The sequence below is a fragment of the Oncorhynchus nerka genome, linkage group LG27 (assembly GCF_034236695.1).
Source record: "Oncorhynchus nerka isolate Pitt River linkage group LG27, Oner_Uvic_2.0, whole genome shotgun sequence".
NCBI classification, from domain to species: domain Eukaryota; kingdom Metazoa; phylum Chordata; class Actinopteri; order Salmoniformes; family Salmonidae; genus Oncorhynchus; species Oncorhynchus nerka.
Window position 1 is genome coordinate 85,125,869 of NC_088422.1, and position 25,651 is coordinate 85,151,519.

Genomic DNA, 25,651 nt, shown 5'->3' on the forward strand with positions numbered 1-25,651 from the left:
ACTCCTTAGAGCAGGTACAGTAGTAAAACTCCTTAGAGCAGGTACAGTAGTAAAACTCCTTAGAGCAGGTACAGTAGTAAAACTCCTTAGAGCAGGTACAGTAGTAAAACTCCTTAGAGCAGGTACAGTAGTAAAACTCCTTAGAGCAGGTACAGTAGTAAAACTCCTTAGAGCAGGTACAGTAGTAAAACTCCTTAGAGCAGGTACAGTAGTAAAACTCCTTACAGCAGGTACAGTAGTAAAACTCCAGGTACTCCTTAGCAGGTACAGTAGTAAAACTCCTTACAGCAGGTACAGTAGTAACACTCCTTAGAGCAGGTACAGTAGTAAAACTCCTTAGAGCAGGTACAGTAGTAAAACTCCTTAGAGCAGGTACAGTAGTAAAACTCCTTAGAGCAGGTACAGTAGTAAAACTCCTTAGAGCAGGTACAGTAGTAACACTCCTTAGAGCAGGTACAGTAGTAAAACTCCTTTCAGCAGGTGCAGTAGTAAAACCCCTTAGAGCAGGTACAGTAGTAACACTCCTTAGAGCAGGTACAGTAGTAAAACTCCTTAGAGCAGGTACAGTAGTAACACTCCTTAGAGCAGGTACAGTAGTAAAACTCCTTAGAGCAAGAAGAGTAGTAAAACTCCTTAGAGCAGGTACAGTAGTAAAACTCCTTAGAGCAGGTACAGTAGTAAAACTCCTTAGAGCAGGTACAGTAGTAAAACTCCTTAGAGCAGGTACAGTAGTAAAACTCCTTTCAGCAGGTACAGTAGTAACACTCCTTAGAGCAGGTACAGTAGTAAAACTCCTTAGAGCAGGTACAGTAGTAAAACTCCTTAGAGGAGGTACAGTAGTAAAACTCCTTAGAGCAGGAACAGTAGTAAAACTCCTTACAGCAGGTACAGTAGTAAAACTCCTTAGAGCAGGTACAGTAGTAACACTCCTTAGAGCAGGTACAGTAGTAAAACTCCTTAGAGCAAGAAGAGTAGTAAAACTCCTTAGAGCAGGTACAGTAGTAAAACTCCTTAGAGCAGGTACAGTAGTAAAACTCCTTTCAGCAGGTACAGTAGTAAAACTCCTTAGAGCAGGTACAGTAGTAAAACTCCTTAGAGCAGGTACAGTAGTAAAACTCCTTAGAGCAGGTACAGTAGTAACACTCCTTAGAGCAGGTACAGTAGTAAAACTCCTTAGAGCAGGTACAGTAGTAAAACTCCTTAGAGCATGTACAGTAGTAACACACCTTAGAGCAGGTACAGTAGTAAAACTCCATTAGAGCAGGTACAGTAGTGAAACTCCTTAGAGCAGGTACAGTAGTAAAACTCCTTAGAGCAGGTACAGTAGTAAAACTCCTTTCAGCAGGCACAGTAGTAACACTCCTTAGAGCAGGTACAGTAGTAAAACTCCTTACAGCAGGTACAGTAGTAAAACTCCTTAGAGCAGTTACAGTAGTAACACTCCTTAGAGCAGGTACAGTAGTAAAACTCCTTAGAGCAGGTACAGTAGTAAAACTCCTTAGAGCAGGTACAGTAGTAAAACTCCTTTCAGCAGGTACAGTAGTAAAACTCCTTAGAGCAGGTACAGTAGTAACACTCCTTAGAGCAGGTACAGTAGTAAAACTCCTTTCAGCAGGTACAGTAGTAACACTCCTTAGAGCAGGTACAGTAGTAAAATTCCTTACAGCAGGTACAGTAGTAAAACTCCTTAGAGCAGGTACAGTAGTAAAACTCCTTACAGCAGGTACAGTAGTAAAACTCCTTAGAGCAGGTACAGTAGTAACACTCCTTAGAGCAGGTACAGTAGTACAACTCCTTAGAGCAGGTACAGTAGTAACACTCCTTAGAGCAGGTACAGTAGTAAAACTCCTTACAGCAGGTACAGTAGTAAAACCCCTTAGAGCAGGTACAGTAGTAAAACTCCTTAGAGCAGGTACAGTAGTAAAACTCCTTTCAGCAGGTACAGTAGTAAAACTCCTTAGAGCAAAGGAGAGAAAGCACTACAGGTTCTATTAGACTTCAGTTATCTCTAGCCACCACTAACTAAGGTTCGATGGGAGAGATATAGGAAAATGTTGAAATGGACAAATCCACTATAACCAACTGATGAAGTAAATCACACAACTTAAAGGTTAGCCAAAGTTTGTAGTGGCTGTTTAAAGAACATCCAACTATGGATTACAGTTTTCCCTGCCGATAGACTACTTTCAGGGTGAGGAACCATGTAACATCAAGTTGTACATTCCCCAACTTTCCCTTTAACATAACTACTCAGGGTAACACTCCAAATACACGAATGAGAATTACTGTTTACTTCCTGTGAATGAATTACATCAATGTTTTCCTTAACACTTGTAAATGCCGTCAGGAAAACGGTTTAAATTCAGAGATTTTGAAAAGGTGGGTGGAGATTCGTAAACATTTTCAAAAATATGGAACATTGTGGAAGGCCAGGATAGATAGATGAGAGGAGATAGATAGAGGAGAGAAGGTGTGTGTGTGCGTGTGCGTGTGCGTGTGTGTGTGTGTGTGTGTGTGTGTGTGTGTGTGTGTGTGCGTGACTGTGTCTGGCCACAATAACCCAGTGATAGGTGAAGACGATCTTGATATGCCACTGATTAACATGGTTCTGTTGCAGTGAACAACTTCCTACAGGTGGTAGTTTACCTGTGTTGTATTAGTTATGTGTGCTATGAACACACATAATGTTTGGATTAAACACCATTGACAAGCTGTCAGCAGAGTATAACTAGGTAAATATGGGTGTCGGACTTGGGTGTATACATACACACACAGGGGCATGCGTACACACAACCATGCACAGATGGCCACACACACCCACACACAGTGAGGAGACCGTGCTGACACCCAGAGAGAGAGATGCTGGGTGACCTTCTCACTGTCAAGCTGTACAGCCTTCTATTATCTCTCTATGTTGATGCTCACTCTCTCTCTCTCTCTCTGTGTGTGTGTGTGTGTGTGTGTGTGTGTGTGTGTGTGTGTGTGTGTGTGTGTGTGTGTGTGTGTGTGTGTGTGTGTGTGTGTGTGTGTGTGTGTGTGTGTGTGTGTGTGTGTGTGTGTGTGTGTGTGTGTGTGTGTGTGTGTGTGTGTGAACAGCGTCAGTGCTCTGTTGACTCCAGATACCTGATACGTCTGTCCGATGGTGTGTGCGTAAGCAGAAACCAGGGTCTATGAATGTCCTACTGCGGAACATCATCATAAACACACACACACACACACACACAGGGCGATGACATAATAACACAACTCCCAGACCCCTCCCTCAGGTACATAGACTGGTACAGGCCTTAACATGATGATGACTTGGTTTTGCTGATGTAAAGGGAATGTCTGGCTGTAAGGATATACTCTATGGTAATAGTACCATCCAGTTTGCCAGTATACTGTGGAAAGCTTTGACTAAACCCAGATCTTTCATGTCTACTAACACAGAGGAGTGGGACGGGCTAGGGGTGGCCTACACACACACACACACACACCATAGTCTGCTAAACGACTTACGCTTAGCTGGCTCCCTCCACAACAAAGAGGTATGGGCTAGGGGCTGTTTATGGGCGGAGGTACAGGCTGGGTTATTTGTATTTGTATTTATATTTATTATAGATCCCCATTAGTTCCTGCCAAGGCAGCAGCTACTCTTCCTGGGATCCATTAGTTCCTGCCAAGGCAGCAGCTACTCTTCCTGGGATCCATTAGTTCCTGCCAAGGCAGCAGCTACTCTTCCTGGGATCCATTAGTTCCTGCAAGGGCAGCAGCTACTCTTCCTGGGGTCCGTTAGTTCGTGATAAGGCTGCAGCTACTCTTCCTGGGGTCCATTTGTTTCTTCCAAGACAGCAGCTACTCTTCCTGGGGTCCATTGTTTCCTGTGGAGGCAGCAGCTACTCTTCCATGGGTTCATTAGTTCCTGCCAAGGCAGCAGCTACTCTTCCATGGGTTCATTAGTTCCTGCCAAGGCAGCAGCTACTCTTCCATGGGTTCATTAGTTCTTGCCAAGGCAGCAGCTACTCTTCCATGGGTTCATTAATTCCTGCCAAGGCAGCAGCTACTCTTCCATGGGTTCATTAGTTCCTGCCAAGGCAGCAGCTACTCTTCCTGGGATCCATTAGTTCCTGCCAAGGCAGCAGCTACTCTTCCTGGGATCCATTAGTTCCTGCAAGGGCAGCAGCTACTCTTCCTGGGGTCCGTTAGTTCGTGATAAGGCTGCAGCTACTCTTCCTGGGGTCCATTTGTTTCTTCCAAGACAGCAGCTACTCTTCCTGGGGTCCATTGTTTCCTGTGGAGGCAGCAGCTACTCTTCCATGGGTTCATTAGTTCCTGCCAAGGCAGCAGCTACTCTTCCTGGGATCCTTTCGTTCCTGCCAAGGCAGCAGCTACTCTTCCATGGGTTCATTAGTTCCTGCCAAGGCAGCAGCTACTCTTCCTGGGATCCTTTAGTTCCTGCCAAGGCAGCAGCTACTCTTCCATGGGTTCATTAGTTCCTGCCAAGGCAGCAGCTACTCTTCCATGGGTTCATTAGTTCCTGCCAAGGCAGCAGCTACTCTTCCTGGGATCCATTAGTTCCTGCCAAGGCAGCAGCTACTCTTCCTGGGATCCATTAGTTCCTGCAAGGGCAGCAGCTACTCTTCCTGGGGTCCGTTAGTTCGTGATAAGGCTGCAGCTACTCTTCCTGGGGTCCATTTGTTTCTTCCAAGACAGCAGCTACTCTTCCTGGGGTCCATTGTTTCCTGTGGAGGCAGCAGCTACTCTTCCATGGGTTCATTAGTTCCTGCCAAGGCAGCAGCTACTCTTCCTGGGATCCTTTAGTTCCTGCCAAGGCAGCAGCTACTCTTCCATGGGTTCATTAGTTCCTGCCAAGGCAGCAGCTACTCCTCCTGGGATCCTTTAGTTCCTGCCAAGGCAGCAGCTACTCTTCCTGGGATCCTTTAGTTCCTGCCAAGGCAGCAGCTACTCTTCCTGGGATCCATTAGTTCCTGCCAAGGCAGCAGCAACTCTTCCTGGGATCCATTAGTTCCTGCCAAGGCAACAGCTACTCATCCTTGGGTCAACAAATAAAAATGCAAATACAGCTCCTGGGGTCCAGAAACATTAAGGCAGTTATATACATGTTCAAATATTTAATGACATCACATTTTATAACACTTTTTACAACACATTAAGTGTGTGCCCCCAGGCCACTACTGTACTACCACATATCCACAACACAAAGTCCATGTGTACATGTGTGTATAGTGCATATGTCATCATGTGTGTATAGTGCATATGTCATCATGTGTGTGTGTGCATGTGTCTGTGCCTGTGTGTATCTCTTCACAGTCCCTGCTGTTCCATAAGGTGTATTTTGTATCTGTTTTTTAAATCTGATTCTACTGCTTGCATCAGTTACCTGATGTGGAATAGAGTTCCATGTTGTCGTGGTTCTATGTAGTACTGTGCGCCTCCCATTGTCTGTTCTGGACTTGGGGACTGTGAAGAAACTTCTGGCGGCATGTCTTGTGGGGTGTGCATTGGTGTCTGAGCTGTGTGCTCTCAGTCGTGCTAGTAGTTTAAACAGACAGTTCCATACATTCAGCATGTCTATATTTCTTACAAAAACAAGTAGTGATGAAGTTAATATCCTCTACTTTGAGCCAGGAGAGATTGACATGCATATGATCAATGTTAGCTCTTCGCGTACATTTAAGGGCCAGCCGTGCTGCCCTGTTCTGAGCCAATTGAAATTTTCCTAAGTCCCTCTTTGTGGCACCTGACCACACTACTGAACACTAGTCCAAGTGTGACAACACTAGGGCCTGTAGGACCTGCCTTGTTGATAGTACTGTTAAGATGGTAGAGTAACGCTTTATTATGGACAGACTTCTCCCCATCTTAGCTGCTACTGCATCAATATGTTTTGACCATGACAGTTTACAATCCAGGGTTACTCCAAGCAGTTTAGTCACATTCATTACAAGATTTGGTTGAGGTTTATCATTTAATTAATGATTTGTCCAAAATACAATGCTTCAAGTTTTTGAAATATTTAGGACAAATGTATTTCTTGCCACCAATTCTGAAACGGACTGCAGCTCTTTGTTAAGTGTTGAAGTAATTTCACTCGCTGTAGTAGCTGACGTGTAAAGTGTTGAGTCATCTGCATCTGGGTTTACTCAAATTGAAAAAAGTAAGGGGCCTAGACAGCTGCCCTGGGAAATTCCTGATTCTACCTGGATTATGTTGGAGAGGCTTCCATTAAAGAACACCCTCTGTGTTTTGTTACTTTCTATACATAATATAGCATGGGGTGTAAAGCCATAACACATACAGTGGGGAGAACAAGTATTTGATACACTGCCGATTTTGCAGGTTTTCCTACTTACAAAGCATGTAGAGGTCTGTAATTTTTTATCATAGGTACACTTCAACTGTGAGAGACGGAATCTATAACAAAAATCCAGAAAATCACATTGTATGATTTTTAAGTAATTAATTTGCATTTTATTGCATGACGAGCTTCAATGCCATACAACACTCCTTCTGTGGCCTCCAACTGCTCTTAAACACTAGCTTTTCAACCGTTCGCTGCCTGCACCCGCATGTCCGACTAGCATCACCACCCTGGATGGTTCCGACCTAGAATATGTGGACATCTATAAATACCTAGGTGTCTGGCTAGACTGTAAACTCTCCTTCCAGACTCATATCAAACATCTCCAATCCAAAATCAAATCAAGAGTCGACTTTCTATTTCGCAACAAAGCCTCCTTCACTCACGCCGCAAAACTTACCCTAGTAAAACTGATTATCCTACCGATCCTTGACTTCGGCGATGTCATCTACAAAATAGCTTCCAATACTCTATTCAGGAAACTGGAAGCAGTTTATCACAGTGCCATCCGTGTTGTTACTAAAGCACCTTATACCACCCACCACTGCGACCTGTATGCTCTAGTCGGCTGGCCCTCGCTACATGTTCGTCGCCAGACCCACTGGCTCCAGGTCATCTACAAGTCTATGCTAGATAAAGCTCCGCCTTATCTCAGTTCACTGGTCACGATGGCAACACCCACCCTAGCACGCGTTCCAGCAGGTGTATCTCACTGATCATCCCTAAAGCCAAAGCCTCATTTGGCCGCCTTTCCTTCCAGTTCTCTGCTGCCTGCGACTGGAACGAATTGCAAAAATCTCTGAAGTTGGAGACTTTTATCTCCCTCACCAACTTTAAACATCTGCTATCTGAGCAGCTAACCGATCGCTGCAGCTGTACATAGTCCATCGGTATATAGCCCACCCAATTTACCTACCTCATCCCCATACTGTTTTTATTTTATTTACTTTTCTGCTCTTTGGCACACCAGTATCTCTACCTGCACATGTTTATCTGATCATTTATCACTCTAGTGTTAATCTGCTAAATTGTAATTATTCACTCCTATGGCCTATTTATTGCCTACCTCCTCATGCCTTTTGCACACAATGTATATAGATTCTTTTTTTTCTTCTATGTTATTGACTTGTTTATTGTTTATTGTTTACTCCATGTGTAACTCTGTGTTGCTATCTGTTCACACTGCTATGCTTTATCTTGGCCAGGTCTTAGTTGCAAATGAGAACTTGTTCTCAACTAGCCTACCTGGTTAAATAAAGGTGAAAAAATAAATTAAAAATTGATACATCAGAAAAGCAGAACTTAATATTTGGTTTTCTTTGAGACTGTGGTCCCAGCTCTCTTCAGGTCATTGACCAGGTCCTGCCGTGTAGTTCTGGACTGATCCCTCACCTTCCTCATGATCATTGATTCCCCCCGAGGTGAGATCTTGCATGGAGCCCCAGACCGAGGGTGACTGACCGTCATCTTGAAATTCTTCCATTTTCTAATAATTGCGCCAAAAGTTGTTGCCTTCTCACCAAGCTGCTTGCCTATTGTCCCGTAGCCCATCCCAGCCCTGTGCAGGTCTACAATTTTATCCCTGATGTCCTTACACAGCTCCCTTGTCTTCGCATTTGTGGAGAGGTTGGAGTCTGTTGGATTGAGTGTCTGGACAGGTGTCTTTTATACAGGTAACGAGTTCAAACAGGTGCAGTTAATACAGGTAATCAATACAGGTAATTAATACAGGCAGTTAACCCACTGTTCCTAGGCCGTCATTGAAAATAAGAATTTGCTCTTAACTGACTTGTGTAGTAAAATAAAATGTTTAATATAAAATAGCATTGTATCTGGTCAAACAGCATTTTTTCCAAAAGGGATGATCATGTTTCTGTCACTATTAATGATTCATGACTGATTCTCGCAGAAACATAGTACACACACTCACACACACACAGAGAGTGCAGTCCTGTGTGTAATTAGTCCACCTAGCCTGGGGCTGTATTCAATATCGGTCTAGTTTGTCTTAGCTGCTGTTTCTAATAACAACATCCTCTGATGACTTGGGAACCTTCCCAAAACAAACCGTACGTCCCATTCCACAGCCACATTTCTGGGCCGGAGCTCAGCATTCCGAGGTCTGACAGGGTTCCGGGGATGTGTGTTCTGATGTAACGCAGCAGAAGGTGTTGACTCAGCATTCTGAAACCAACAGTTGGAACAAAGACATATTGTCTCTGCTAGCCAACTAACATAGCTGTAGACAGGTTATCTCTGCTAGCCAGCTAACATAGCTATAAACAGGCTATCTAGTCTCTGGCTAGACCTGCTAACATAGCTATAGACAGGCTATCTGCTAGCCAGATAACATAGCTATAAGCAGGCTATATGGTCCCTGCTAGCCAGCTAACATAGCTATAAACAGGCTATCTGGTCCCTGCTAGCCAGCTAATATAGCTATAAATAGGCTATATGGTCCCTGCTAGCCAGCTAACATAGCTATAAAGAGGCTATCTAGTCTCTGGCCAAACCTACTAACACAGCTAACACCTCCTCAATGCTGGTTGACAGTACATGTACTAAATGTTGACATAGAAAATGTTGTTGTCACATATAACACATAAGATTAAAACCTAATTTAGTTGGATGGATATATTTAGCTACATCATAATACATAATTTCAGGCCAAACTCTAGTGAATTATGGCATTTGTTGACGTATATGAAATTGTGAAATTATGGCATGGGGTGTCATTTTATTTTCATTGCAATTTCCTAATGGTTTTTATTTTCATTGCAATTTCCTAATGGTCACTAGGGGCAATGCAATCACTTATTAACATCTAGTAGGCTCGTGTGGAGCTAGGGTGTTGGGGGTGAGGTTGAGGTTGAGGTTGGGTGATGTTATTTGGGTTGGGGTTGGGGATGTTGTTGGGGTTGGGATTGGGGTTGGGGATGTTGTTGGGGTTGAGGATGCTGTTGGGGTTAGGGTTGGTGTTGGGGTTGAGGATGTTGTTGGGGATGGGGATGTTGTTGGGGTTGGGGATGTTGTTTGGGGTTTGGGATGTTGTTGAGGTTGGGGATGTTGTTGGGGTTGGAGATGTTGTTGGGGTTGAGGATGTTGTTGGGGTTTGGGTTGGGGTGTTGTTGGGGTTGAGGATGTTGTTGGGGTTGAGGATCTTGTTGGGGTTGGGGATGTTGTTGGGGTTGGGGATGTTGTTGGGGATGAGATTGGGGTTGGCGTTGAGGTTGGGGATGGGGATGTTGTTGGGGTTGGGGTTGAGGACAGGCTTAAACCATGAGCTACAGTACTGCTACAAGGATAGCGTATTCAATCCCTGTGCTAAACAATTGTTTTGTAATTTTGGTTAACCCTATCTTAACCCTTAACCCTTTACCTTAACCAATCGTAGTTAATACCTCAACTTAACTGTCAAGGTTAGTTTTGGTTTTACTTTAGCGCATCTTGATTGACAGCTATCGTGTGTGTCTGTGTATGTGTGTGAGCGCACTCTTGTACTAAAATCTCAATACTTCCGTCAGCTGCACAATAGATTGAGAAAGAATGAGCAAAACGTGAAAGAGAGTAACTACACACATCTTTCAAAACAAGCAGAGTGTAGGTAGTAATCAGTGTGTTGTATGTCCAACACAACTTTCCTCTTGGGGACAATAAGAGTGGATCGTATTGTATACTGTATACTGTCTGTGTCTGTGTGCCAAGGCTACAGTGTTACTTCAGGTCAGGAGAAGCTTCTCTCTCTCTCTCTGGTATCCAGAGAACAATATTACCAACAGACGGGGAGATGAGAGGTTTGCGGTTGTTGGATAAATGTCAAATATCGACCTGGGCTTGTAAGATCAAGAGACTTTACCTTCATGTATTATTTGGAGTTTTACGTTGTACATGGGGGATATTTTTGCAGAATTCTGCACGCAGAGTCTCATTTAGGTGTTTGTCCCATTTTATGAATTATTGGTTGGCGAGCAGTCCCCAGACCTTCCAACCATAAAGGGCAATGGGTTCTACAACTGATTCAAGTATTTTTAGCCAGATCCTAATTGGTATGTCAAATATTATATTCCTTTTGATGGCATAGAAGGCCCTTCTTGCCTTGTCTCTCGGATCGTTCACAGCTTTGTGGAAGTTACCTGTGGTGCTGATGTTTAGGCCAAGGTTTGTTTAGTTTGTTGTGTGCTCTAGGGCAACGGTGTCTAGATGGAATTTGTATTTGTGGTCCTGGCAACTGGACCTTTTTTGGAAGACCATTATTTTGTTCTTACTGATATTTACTGTCAGGGCCCAGGTCTGAAAGAATCTGTGTAGAAGATCTAGGTTCTGCTTTAGGACCTCTTTGGTTGGGGACAGAAGCAGCAGATCATCAGCAAATAGTAGACATTTGACTTCAGATTCTAGTAGGGTGAGGCTGGGTGCTGCAGAGTGTTCTATTGCCCTATATATATATATTGAAGAGGGTGGGGCTTAAGCTGCATCTCTGTCGCACCACACGGCCTTGTGGGACAAATGTGTGTTTTTTGCCAATTTTAACCGCACACTTCTTGTTTGTGTACATGGATATTATAATGGTCTATGTTTTCCCCCAACATCACTTTCCATCTATTTGAATAGCAGATCCTCATGCCAAATTGAGTCAGAAACTTTTTTGAAATCAATAAATAAATTGTTTAGCAATTAGGGTGTGCAGGGTGAATATGTGAATATGTGGTCTGTCGTATGGTAGTTTGGTAAACATACAATCTGACATTTGCTCATTACATTGTTTTCACTAAGGAAATGTTCGAGTCTGCTGTTAATGATAATGCAGAGGATTTTCCTAAGGTTGCTGTTGACGCATATCCCATTGTAGTTATTTGTGTCAAATTTGTCTCCACTTTTGTGGCCTGGGGTGATCAGTCCGTTTCCAAATATTGGGGAAGATGCCAGAGCTCCCTCCCTCTCACACTCTGTCACTTCTCTCACACCTCCTTTTGTCAGGTTCTCTCCTCTGCTCCTCTATTATCTTTGGTGTGAAACTGAAACATCAGAGTTCAGTCTGAGGCTAAGGCTGACATGTAAAGTCTCAGAGACACTCAGAGAGATGCCATCGCCTGCGTATGAGATGACACCCTATTCCCTACATAGTACCCTTCTTTTGACCAGAGCCCTATGGTCCTAGAGTGACATATAGAGGCAATAGGGTGGCATTTGAGATGCTGTCCGAGCCTCGTAACAGACACATAACCCACCAGAGGACTGGGGGACGAGCCTCATAACAGACACATAACCCACCAGAGGACTGGGGGACGAGCCTCATAACAGACACATAACCCTCCAGAGGACTGGGGGACGAGCCTCATAACAGACACATAACCCTCCAGAGGACTGGGGGACGAGTCTCATAACAGACACATAACCCTCCAGAGGACTGGGGGATGAGTCTCATAACAGACACATAACCCTCCAGAGGACGAGCTTCATAACAGACACATAACCCTCCAGAGGACTGGGGGACGAGCCTCATAACAGACACATAACCCACCAGAGGACTGGGGGATGAGCCTCATAACAGACACATAACCCTCCAGAGGACTGGGGGACGAGCCTCATAACAGACACATAACCCACCAGAGGACTGGGGGACGAGCCTCATAACAGACACATAACCCACCAGAGGACTGGGGGACGAGCCTCATTACAGACACAGAACCCACCAGAGGACTGGGGGACGAGCCTCATAACAGACACATAAACCTCCAGAGATCTGGGGGATGAGCCTCATAACGGACACATAACCCACCAGAGGACTGGGGGACGAGCCTCATAACAGACACATAACCCACCAGAGGACTGGGGGACGAGCCTCATAACAGACACATAACCCACCAGAGGACTGGGGGACGAGCCTCATAACAGACACATAACCCACCAGAGGACTGGGGGACGAGCCTCATAACAGACACATAACCCACCAGAGGACCTCATAACAGGGGGACTGGGGGACGAGCCTGTTAACAGACACATAACAGACACATAACCCATCCAGAGGACTGGGGGACGAGCCTCATAACAGACACATAACAGACACATAACAGACACATAACCCTCCAGAGGACTGGGGGACGAGCCTCATAACAGACACATAACCCTCCAGAGATCTGGGGGACGAGCCTCATAACAGACACTTAACCCTCCAGAGGACTGGGGGACGAGCCTCATAACAGACACATAACAGACTGGGGGACGACATAACAGACACATAACCCACCAGAGGACTGGGGGACGAGCCTCAGACACATAACATAACAGACACATAACCCACCAGAGGACTGGGGGACGAGCCTCATAACAGACACATAACCAGAGGACTGGGGACAGCCTCATAACAGACACATAACCCACCAGAGGACTGGGGGACGAGCCTCATAACAGACACATAACCCACCAGAGGACTGGGGGACAGCCTCATAACAGACACATAACCCACCAGAGGACTGGGGGACGAGCCTCATAACAGACACATAACCCACCAGAGGACTGGGGGAACCCACCAGAGGACTGGGGGACGAGCCTCATAGCCTCATGGGGGAAGCCTCAGACACATAACCCACCAGAGGACTGGGGACGAGCCTCATAACAGACACATAACCCACCAGAGGACTGGGGGACGAGCCTCATAACAGACACATAACCCTCCAGAGGACTGGGGGACGAGCCTCAGACACATAACCCTCCAGAGGACTGGGGGACGAGCCTAGAGGACTGGGGACGAGCCTCATAACAGACACATAACCCACCAGAGGACTGGGGGACGAGCCTCATAACAGACACATAACCCACCAGAGGACTGGGGGACGAGCCTCATAACAGACACATAACCCACCAGAGGACTGGGGGACGAGCCTCATAACAGACACATAACCCACCAGAGGACTGGGGGACGAGCCTCATAACAGACACATAACCCTCCAGAGGACTGGGGGACGAGCCTCATAACAGACACATACCCCACCAGAGGACTGGGGGACGAGCCTCATAACAGACACATAACCCACCAGAGGACTGGGGGAACAGACACATAACCCACCAGAGGACCTCATAACAGACACATAACCCACCAGAGGACTGGGGACGAGCCTCATAACAGACACATAACCATAGAGGACAGACAACAGACACATAACCCAGAGGACAGAGGACTGGGGGGGACGAGCCTCATAACAGACACATAACCCTCCAGAGGACTGGGGGACGAGCCTCAGACACATAACCCTCCAGACAGACATAACCCTCCAGAGGACTGGGGGAGCCTCATAACAGACACATAACCCATAACAGACACATAACCCTCCAGAGGACTGGGGGACGAGCCTCATAACAGACACATAACCCTCCAGAGGACTGGGGGACGAGCCTCATAACAGACACATAACCCTCCAGAGGACTGGGGGACAAGCCTCATAACAGACACATAACCCTCCAGAGGACTGGGGGACGAGCCTCATAACAGACACATAACCCTGGGGACCAGAACAGACACATAACCCTCCAGAGGACTGGGGGACAAGCCTCATAACAGACACATAACAGACACATAACCAGAGGACTGGGGGACGAGCCTCATAACAGACACATAACCCACCAGAGGACTGGGGGACGAGCCTCATAACAGACACATAACCCACCAGAGACTGACTGGGGGACGAGCCTCATAACAGACACATAACCCCAGAGGACTGGGGACGAGCCTCAGACACATAACCCACCAGAGGACTCATAACAGACACATAACCCTCCAGAGGACTGGGGACGAGCCTCATAACAGACACATAACCCATAACCAGAGGACTGGGGGACGAGCCTCATAACAGACACATAACCCACCAGAGGACTGGGGGACGAGCCTCATAACAGACACATAACCCTCCAGAGGACTGGGGGACGAGCCTCATAACAGACAGAGGACATAACCCTCCAGAGGACTGGGGGACGAGCCTCATAACAGACACATAACCCCAGAGGACTGGGGGAAGCCAGAGGACTGGGGACAAGCCTCACAGACACATAACCCACCAGAGGGGGGGGACGAGCCTCATAACAGACACATAACCCACCAGAGGACTGGGGACGAGCCTCATAACAGACACATAACCCACCAGAGGGGGACTGGGGGGGGGACGAGCCTCATAACAGACACATAACCCACCAGAGGACTGGGGGACGAGCCTCATAACAGACACATAACCCACCAGAGGACTGGGGGACGAGCCTCATAACAGACACATAACCCACCAGAGGACTGGGGACGAGCCTCATAACAGACACCCACCAGAGGACTGGGGGACGAGCCTCATAACAGACACATAACCAGAGGACTGGGGGACGAGCCTCATAACAGACACATAACCCTCCAGAGGACTGGGGGACGAGCTGGAGGACTGGGGGACGAGCCTCATAACAGACACATAACCCACCAGAGGACTGGGGGACGAGCCTCATAACAGACACATAACCCACCAGAGGACTGGGACGAGCCTCATAACAGACACATAACCCACCAACCCAGCCTCATAACAGACACATAACCCACCAGAGGACTGGGGGACCTCATAACAGAGAGGACCTCATAACAGACACATAACCCACCAGAGGACTGGGGGACTCATAACAGACACATAACCCACCAGAGGACTGGGGGACGAGCCTCAGACACATAACAGACACATAACCCATAACCAGAGGACTGGGGGACGAGCCTCATAACAGACACATAACCCTCCAGAGGACTGGGGGACGAGCCTCATAACAGACACATAACCCTCCAGAGGACTGGGGGACAAGCCTCATAACAGACACATAACCCTCCAGAGGACTGGGGGATGAGCCTCATAACAGACACATAACCCTCCAGAGGACTGGGGGACAAGCCTCATAACAGACACATAACCCACCAGAGGACTGGGGGACGAGCCTCATAACAGACACATAACCCACCAGAGGACTGGGGGACGAGCCTCATAACAGACACATAACCCACCAGAGGACTGGGGGACGAGCCTCATAACAGACACATAACCCACCAGAGGACGAGCCTCATAACAGACACATAACCCACCAGAGGACGAGCCTCATAACAGACACATAACCCACCAGAGGACTGGGGGACAACTCATAACAGACACATAACCCACCAGAGGACGAGCCTCATAACAGACACATAACCCACCAGAGGACTGGGGGACGAGCCTCATAACAGACACATAACCCTCCAGAGGACTGGGGGACGAGCCTCATAACAGACACATAACCCTCCAGAGGACTGGGGGACGAGCCTCATAACAGACACATAACCCTCCAGAGGACTGGGGGACGAGCTTCATAACAGACACATAACCCACCAGAGGACTGGGGGACAAGCCTCATAACAGACACATAACCCACGAGAGGACTGGGGGACGAGCCTCATAACAGACACATAACCCACCAGAGGACTGGGGGACGAGCCTCATAACAGACACATAACCCACCAGAGGACTGGGGGACGAGCCTCATAACAGACACATAACCCTCGAGAGGACTGGGGGACAAGCCTCATAACAGACACATAACCCTCCAGAGGACTGGGGGACGAGCCTCATAACAGACACATAACCCTCCAGAGGACTGGGGGACGAGCCTCATAACAGACACATAACCCACCAGAGGACTGGGGGACGAGCCTCATAACAGACACATAACCCTCCAGAGGACTGGGGGACGAGCCTCATAACAGACACATAACCCACCAGAGGACTGGGGGACGAGCCTCATAACAGACACATAACCCTCCAGAGGACTGGGGGACGAGCCTCATAACAGACACATAACCCACCAGAGGACTGGGGGACGAGCCTCATAACAGACACATAACCCTCCAGAGGACTGGGGGACGAGCCTCATAACAGACACATAACCCTCCAGAGGACGAGCTTCATAACAGACACATAACCCTCCAGAGGACTGGGGGACGAGCTTCATAACAGACACATAACCCTCCAGAGGACTGGGGGACGAGCCTCATAACAGACACATAACCCACCAGAGGACTGGGGGACGAGCCTCATAACAGACACATAACCCACCAGAGGACTGGGGGACGAGCCTCATAACAGACACATAACCCTCCAGAGGACGAGCTTCATAACAGACACATAACCCTCCAGAGGACTGGGGGACGAGCTTCATAACAGACACATAACCCACCAGAGGACTGGGGGACGAGCCTCATAACAGACACATAACCCACCAGAGGACTGGGGGACGAGCCTCATAACAGACACATAACCCTCCAGAGGACAAGGAGAAATGGGAACACACAAGAACAAAGGGTTGATTCAGAACTACAGGATATTAGTTACAGGGAACCGATGCCTGTGATAGATATAGATAGCAGGTATGTGTGTGTGCCTGCATGCCTGCATGCCTGCGTGCATGCCTGCCTGCCTGCCTGCCTGCCTGCCTGCCTGCCTGCCTGCGTGCCTGCCTGCCTGCCTGCGTGCGTGCCTGCCTGCGTGCCTGCCTGCGTGCATTAGTTCGTTTGTGCCTACTTGCGTGTGTGCACTTTTGTGTTTGTTTATGATTACAAATAAAGGCTAGCGATGATACAGACAGTTTTCTATTGTAAGAAACAAAATATTAGCCGCAAGCTAAGGCTCCAAGGGAAACATGTTTAAGCCCAGTGACAGGCACTTGTTATTTATGCATAAACTTAGTGCCTAATTTAACCAGCCGGGAGGTGCCGGCGACAGCAGCAAGGCAACCCAGTGTGTCCAAAACACATTTGACATTTGGAGAAACATGGACAAAAATCGGAATCTGAAGTCAAATTGGTCAAACTGTGAGATCTTGTTGGAGAGAGAAAGAGAGCAGATATGGGGCTACTGCACAGAGCAGCAAAAGGGAAAGGAGGGGGTATGTCAGGCTGTCTGTCTCTCTGTCTCTCTGTCTTTCTCTGTCTGTTTCTCTGTCTGTCTCTCTGTCTCTCTCTGTCTCTCTGTCTCTCTGTCTGTCTGTCTCTGTCTTTCTGTCTTTCTCTGTCTTTCTGTCTGCCTCTGTCTTTCTGTCTTTCTCTGTCTTTCTGTCTGCCTCTGTCTGTCTGTCTGTCTGTCTGTCTGTCTGTCTGTCTGTCTCTCTGTCTGTCTGTCTCTCTGTCTCTCTCTCTCTCTGTCTGTCTCTCTGTCTCTCTGTCTCTCTGTCTTTCTCTGTCTCTCTGTCTCTCTGTCTCTCTCTCTCTCTCTCTCTCTCCACGTCTCTGTCTCTCAATTACATTCTATTCAAGGGGCTTTATTGGCATGGGAAACATGTTAACATTGCCAAAGCAAGTGAGGTAGATAATATACAAAAGTGAAAAGAACTATAAAAATGAACAGTAAACATTACACTCACATAAGTTCCAAAATAATAAAGACATTACAAATGTCATATTATGAATATATACAGTGTTGTAACGACGTACAAATGGTTAAAAAGTACAAAAGGGAAAATATATAAACATAAATATGGGTTGTATTTACAATTGTGTTTGTCCTTCACTGGTTGACCTTTTCTTGTGGCAACAGGTCACACATCTTGCTGTTGTGATGGCACACTGTGGTATTTCACCCAGTAGATATGGGAGTTTATCAAAAAAACATTTTTAAAAAATTAAAAAATTGTGGATCTGTGTAATCTGAGGGAAACATGTGTCTCTAATATGGTCATACATTGGGCAGGAGGTTAGGAAGTGCAGCTTAGTTTCCACCTCATTTTGTGGGCAGTGTGCACATAGCCTGTCTTCTCTTGAGAGCCAGGTCTGCCTACAGTGGCCTTTGTCATTAGCAAGGCTATGCTCACTGAGTCTGTACATAGTCAAAGCTGTCCTTAAGTTTGGGTTAGTCATAGTGGTCAGGTATTCTGCCACTGTGTACTCCTTGTTTAGGGCCAAATAGCATTCTAGTTTGCTCAATTTTTTTGTTAATTCTTTCCAATGTGTCAAGTAATTATCTTTTTGTTTTCTCATGATTTGGTTTGGTCTAATTGTGTTGCTGTCCCCTGGCTTTGTGGGGTGTGTGTGTGTTTGTGAACAGAGCCCCAGGACCAGCTTGCTTAGGAGACTCTTCTTCAGGTTACAGTTTTTCTCAGTCGCTTTGGTGCATTTCTTAGATCAAAAGTGCAATTCTTGAAACTACTTGTACAAATTCCAAATCATCTAGTCACTTGTGCACATCATTAAAGCAATTTCTTATTCCTTTTGAGCAAATTGCAATTGATAATGTACAAGTGTCAGCTTTTTTCCACATTATCAATTGCTCATGTCATGTTGATCAAAATGTAGTAGATGGTTCTCTGTTGAATAGTCTTACCCCTCAAAACATCTAGGCATTAGTTCCTTGCATAAGCCATTACATGCAAAATTGTTGAACTATTTGTCATAAACTGTCAAGCATAGTTTTACACATTTCTATTAGACCTTTTGTACAAAAACGTGAATTGATGAATCGTGCAGGTGAAATTGACCCTCACTCATGAAGGAATGTAAAGTGTTAGTTCAACCAACAATCAACCAGCTGTCTAAATTTCTCAAAGGTGCATCTCATGAAGAATCAATTGGCAAGCATATATAGACAGACCAAAAACACAGAGTTGCAATTTTCCAATAATGGATGGACCAGGAAATGAACAGGGTCAACAGCCAAGAGGAGGAGGAAGAAGAGGAGCAAGGATGCATGGTGGAAGGCAAAACAGAGGAAGAGGCAGAAGAGGACATAGGCTCCACCTGGCACAGCCAGAAGAGGACTGGCCACCCCACATAGCCTGGTTCCTCTCTAGGTTTATAATCTCCACCCGGCACAGCCAGAAGAGGACTGGCCACCCCTCATAGCCTGGTTCCTCTCTAGGTTTATAATCTCCACCCGGCACAGCCAGAAGAGGACTGGCCACCCCACATAGCCTGGTTCCTCTCTAGGTTTATAATCTCCACCCGGCACAGCCAGAAGAGGACTGGCCACCCCTCATAGCCTGGTTCCTCTCTAGGTTTATAATCTCCACCCGGCACAGCCAGAAGAGGACTGGCCACCCCTCATAGCCTGGTGGAAGGAACATGCAATATATGTACATGTTATGTCACTCTTCCTTACCAAAACAAATTCAACTGTGTGTTCTGGGATATAGCGTATAATGGAGTTGGAATCAAGTTAACCCTCCCACATGCAGAAGACGGGGTCGGAATATCATCGGTCACAGAGCTACTGTGGATTTGCCAGGCCAACGGGGAGGAAATATCACCATGTGTGCTGCTATTTCGGAGCATGGCGTCCTAACCCATATCCCCCTTATAGGGCCATACAACACCCAGCATCTACTCAACTTTTTAGAGACTCTCTACAGGGCTCTCATCCCTGATGATGAGAGGGGTCTGTTTAGAGAGGATTTGCCAAAGTATGTGGTCATTTGTGATAATGTGAGTTTCCATCGATCAAACATAAGGCAATGGTTTGTGACCCACCCGAGGATGCTCATAAAATTCCTCCCATCTTATTCACCATTCCTTAAGCAAAATGAGGAGTTATTTTCAGCATGGAGGTGGAAGGTGTACGATCGTCAGCCACACACATAGATGACCCTGCTGGCTGCAATGGATGCAGCATGTGAGGACATCACAGTAGACGCCTGCAGAGGATGGATAAGGCATTCCAAAAGATTCTTTCCACGTTGCATTGGAAGGGAAAATATCTGGTGTGATGCTGACAGACAGGAACGTCTGGATGTGTAGAGACAGCACAACAGTGCTGCGGGCAAAGTTGTGCCTTAGGGGTGGTTTCCGGTTTTTCTTTCTAATTTAGTTTTTTTTCCTTTGTGCCTCTTGGGTTGTCCAGTCTCTTTCAATCAATAACCCACATACAGTAATAAGTAAATAGCACTGTTAAAATTGATATATGCCATAGAAGTGCAGCCTTGTGCATTTTCAATACAGTAGCTGTCATCCAAACTGTAGCCTAAGTTTACATCAGGTAATACTGTCAAAGTACACAGTTACATTGACAACATGCCTAAACATTTTGACGACCTTGTTCGTGAACAATGACTCAATGACTTATCATTCTGATGACACTGACATGATCATTGGCATGAATATTTACTTTTGAGAGATGTACTAAGGATTTTTAGTGACTGACTAGCTTTAGAAACATATCTATTGTATATTGCAGTTTGTACAAATTGTTCTGAGAAATGCACTTATTATTATGCACATGTTAGGGATGATGTGAAAAATGCACCAAAGCGACAGAAAAACTGTAATCTCTCTGTAGGTGATGGCTTGGTTATGGAAGGTTTGGGAATCGCTTCCTTTCAGGTGGTTGTAGAACTTAATGGCTCTTTTCTGGATTTGGATCATTAGCGGGTATCGGCCTAATTCTGCTCTGCATGCATTATTTGGTGTTCTACGCTGTACACAAAGGATATTTTTACAGAATTCTACATGCAGAGTCTCCATTTGGTGTTTGTCCCATTTGGTTGGTGAGCGGACCCAAGACCTCACAAACATAAATGGCAATGGGTTCCAAAACTGAGTATTTTTAGCCAGATCCTAATCGGTATGTTGAATTTTATGTTCCTTTCGATGGCATAGAAAGCCCTTCTTGCCTTGTCTCTCAGATCGTTCACAGCTTTGTGGAAGTTACCTGTGGTGCTGATGTTTAGACCAAGGTATGTATAGCTTTCTTGTGTGCTCTAGGCAACGGTGTCTAGATGGAATTTAAATTTGTGGTCCTGGCGACTGGACCTTTTCTGGAACACCATTATTTTGGTCTTACTGAGGTTTACTGTCAAGGCCCAGGTCTGGCAGAATCTGTACAGAATATCTAGGTGCTGCTGTAGGCCCTCCTTGGTTGGTGACAGAAGCACCAGATCATCAGAAAACAGTAGACATTTGACTTCAGATTCTAGTAGGGTGAGGCCGGGTGCTGTAGACTTTTCTAGTGCCCTCGCCAATTCGTTGATATATATGTTGAAGAGGGTGGGGCTTAAGCTGCATCCCTGTCTCACCCCACGTCCCTGTGGAAAGAAATGTGTGTTTTTTGCATATTTTAACCGCACACTTGTGGTTTGTGTACATGGATTTTATAATGTCATATGTTTTTTCCCCCAACACCACATTCCATCAATTTGTAAATCAGACCCTCATAACAAATTGAGTCAAGAGCTTTTTTTTAATCAACAAAGCATGAGAAAACTTTGCCTTTGTTTTGGTTTGTTTGTTTGTCAATTAGGGTGTGCAGGGTGAATACGTGGTCTGTCGTACGGTAATTTGGTAAAAAGACAATTTGACCTTTGCTCAGTACATTGTTTTCACTAAGGAAATGTACGGCTGTTCATGATATAATGCAGAGGATTTTCCCAAGGTTGCTGTTGTCGCATATCCCTCTGTAGTTATTGGGGTCAAATTTGTCTCCACTTTTGTGGATTGTGGTGATCAGTCCTTGGTTCCAAATATTGGGGAAGATGCCAGAGCTAAGGATGATGTTAAAGAGTTTTAGTATAGTCAATTGGAATTTGTTGTCTGTATATTTGATCATTTCATTGAGGATACCATCAACACCACAGGCCTTTTTGTGTTGGAGGGTTTTTATTTTGTCCTGTAGTTCATTCAAGGTAATTGGAGATTCCATAGGGTTCTGGTAGTCTTTAATAGTTATGTATATGTTTTTGCTGTTTGTTCTTTGTTATAGAGCCAAAAAGATTGGCGAAGTGGTTTACCCATACATCTCCATTTTGGAAAGATAATTCTTCGTGTTGTTGTTTGTTTAGTGTTTTCCAATTTTCCCAGAAGTGGTTAGAGTCTATAGATTCTTCAATTACATTGAGCTGATTTCTGACATGCTGTTCCTTCTTTTTCCGTAGTGTATTTCTGTATTGTTTTAATGATTCACCATAGTGAAGGCGTAGACTCTGGTCTCTCTCTGTCTCTCTGTCTCTCTACGTCTCTCTCTGTCTCTCTCTGTCTCTCTCTGTCTCTCTACGTCTCTCTGTCTCTCTCTGCCTCTCTACGTCTCTCTACGTCTCTCTACGTCTCTCTATGTCTCTGTACGCCTCTCTCTGTCTCTCTCTGTCTCTCTCTGCCTCTCTCTCTCCATGTCTCTGTCTCTCTTACTCTGTCTGTCTCTATCTCTCTCTGTTTCTCTCTGTCTCTCTCTGTCTCTTTCTGTCCCTCTGTCTCTCTCTGTCTCTCTGTCTCTCTCTGTCTCCCCCTCCCCCAGGCTGAATTCCTACTCAGGGAAACTAGAAAGAAGTCAAGAAGAAAAAAAGCCTCTTTAATCATAATGGTTGATATGTGGTGTGTAATTTGGTGCTGGGTGGGATGAAAATAAAACCCATTCACAGCTGTACTTTGCCCACGCCTCACGTGTGTGTGTTTGTGTGTGTTTGTGTGTTTGTGTGTATGTGTGTGTGTGGGTGTATCGTTGATTGTGTGTGAATATGCGCGTGTGTGTGTTTGTGTGTGTTTGTATGCATGTGTGTGTGTGTATTGGTGCGTGCGTGCGAGTGTTAGCTTGCTATACACATGCTATATGTTAGCTTGCTGGCATTTCTCTGAGGAGAAGTCTGTTTCTAGTCCATTACAAGCCTATAGCTTCTGTTCTTCATACATGTGACACACATGTGATTTGCTTTTGGTCATTTATATACTTATTTATGTATGTATTTATTCATGTATTTATGTATTCATTTATTTATTCTTTCATTCATTCATCTATCTATCTATTTATCAGTGGTGGAAAAAGTACCGAATTATCATACTTGAGTAAAAGTAAAGATACCTTAATAGAAAGTTACTCAAGTAAAAGTGAAAGTCATCCAGTAAAATACTTCTTGAGTAAAAGTCTAAAAGTATTTGGTTTAAAATGTACTTAGGTTTCAAAAGTAAATGTAATTGCTAAAATATATTTAAGTACCAAAAGTAAAAGTACAAACCATTTCAAATTCCTTATATTAAGCAAAGCAGACTGTACCATTTTCTTGTTTTTAAAATGTATGGATAGCCAGGGGCACACTCCAACACTCAGACATTATTTACAAAAGATGTCTTTGTTTTTAGTGAGTCCGCCAGACCTTAGGGAGTAGGGATGACCACGTGTTCTCTTGATAAGTGTGTGAATTTCACAATTTTCGTGTCTTGCTAAGCATTCAAAATATAACGAGTCATTTGGGTTGTCAGGGAAAATGTATGGAGTAAAAAGTACAATATTTTCTTTAGGAATGTAGTGAAGTAAAAGTAAAAGTTCTCAAAAATATAAATACTAAAGTAAAGTACAAATACCCAAAACGACTTAAGTAGTACTTTCAAGTATTTTTACTTAAGTACTTTACACCACTGAAATGTATTATTGTTCATTCTTTCGTTCATTAATTTGTTTATTCATTAATTAATTTGTTTAGTCATAGGGACAGGAGTTTTCCATGTGAACTGGCCAGGAGAAACTCCTGACCCAACTCTAAGGCCCTCACCATCCCCCTCAGTCTACCAGTCAGTCATGATCCTTCTCAGTCTACCAGTCAGTCATTATCCCCCTCAGTCTACCTGTCAGTCATTATCCCACTCATTCTACCAGTCAGTCATTATCCACATCAGTCTACCAGTCTGTCATTATCTCCCACAGTCCACATGTCAGTCATTATCCCCGTCAGTATATGAGTCAGCCATTATCCCCTTCAGTCTACCTGTCAGTCATTATCCCCCTCAGTCTACCAGTCAGTCATTATCCCCATCAGTCTACCTGTCAGTCATTATCCCCCTCAGTCTACCAGTCAGTCATTATCCCCTTCAGTCTAACAGTCAGTCATCATCCCTGTCAGTCTACCAGTCAGTCATTATCCCCCTCAATCTACCAGTCAGTCATTATCCCCTCCGTCTACAAGTCAGTCATTATCCCCCTCAGTCTACCAGTCAGTCATTATCCTCCTCGGTCTACCTGTCAGTCATTATCCCCCTCGGTCTACCAGTCAGTCATTATCCCCATCAGTCTACCTGTCAGTCATTATCCCCCTCAGTCTACCAGTCAGTCATTATCCTCATCGGTCTACCAGTCAGTCATTATCTCCCACAGTCTACCTGTCAGGCATTATCCCCGTCAGTCTACCAGTCCGTCATTATCTCCCTCGGTCTACCAGTCAGTCATTATCCCCCTCCGTCTACCCGTCAGTCACTATCCCCTTCAGTTTACCAGTCAGTCATTATCCCCCTCAGTCTACCAGTCAGTCATTATCCCCTTCAGTCTACCAGTCAGTCATCATCCCTGTCAGTCTACCAGTCAGTCATTATCCCCCTCAAATCTACCAGTCAGTCATTATCCCCCTCAGTCTACAAGTCAGTCATTATCCCCCTCAGTCTACCAGTCAGTCACTATCCCCTTCAGTTTGCCAGTCAGTCATTATCCCCCTCAGTCTACCAGTCAGTCATTATCCTCATCGGTCTACCAGTCAGTCATTATCCCCGTCAGTCTACCCGTCAATCATTATCCCCCTCAGTTTACCAGTTAGTCACTATCCCCTTCAGTTTACCACTCAGTCATTATCCCCCTCAGTCTACCAATTAATTGCAAAGTCCCTCTTTGCCATGCAAATTAACTGAACATTTCCACTGCATTTCAGCCCTGCCATAAAAGGAAGGGCTGACATCATGTCAGTGATTCTCTTGTTAACACAGGTGTGTGTTGACGAGGACAAGGATGGAGATCACTCTGTCATGCTGATTGAGTTCAAGTAACACACCGGAAGCATCAAAAGGACGGTGGTGCTTGGAATCATTGTTCCTACTCTGTCAACCATGGTTACTTGCAAGGAAACACGTGCCGTCATCATTGCTTTGCACATAAACGGCTTCACAGGCAAGGATATTGCTGCCAGTAAGATTGCACCTAAATAAACCATTTATCAGATCATCAAGAACTTCAACGAGAGTGGTTCAACTGTTGTGAAGAAGGCTTCAGGGCTCCCAAGAAAGTCCAGCAAGCGCCAGGACTGTCTCCTAAAGTTGATTCAGCTGCAGGATCGGGGCACCACCAGTACAGAGCTTGTGCAGGGATGGCAGCAGGGAAGTGTGAGTGCATCTGCACGCACAGTGAGGTGAAGACTTTTGGAGGATGGCCTGGTGTCAAGAAGGGCGGCAAAGAAGCCACTTCTCTCCAGGAAAAACATCAGGGACAGACTGATATTCTGCAAAGGGTACAGGCATTGGACTGCTGTGGACTGGGGTAAAGTCATTTTCTCTGATGAAACCTCTTTCCGATTGTT

At 45.6% G+C, this 25,651-nt stretch overlaps 1 protein-coding gene across 1 annotated transcript in view; it reads left to right on the forward strand.

Annotated features, from left to right (window-relative positions):
- tnfaip8l3 (tumor necrosis factor, alpha-induced protein 8-like 3) overlaps positions 1–25,651 on the forward strand; it is a 50,060-nt gene that overhangs the window by 21,232 nt on the left and 3,177 nt on the right. The gene's annotated exons all lie outside the window — the stretch shown is intronic.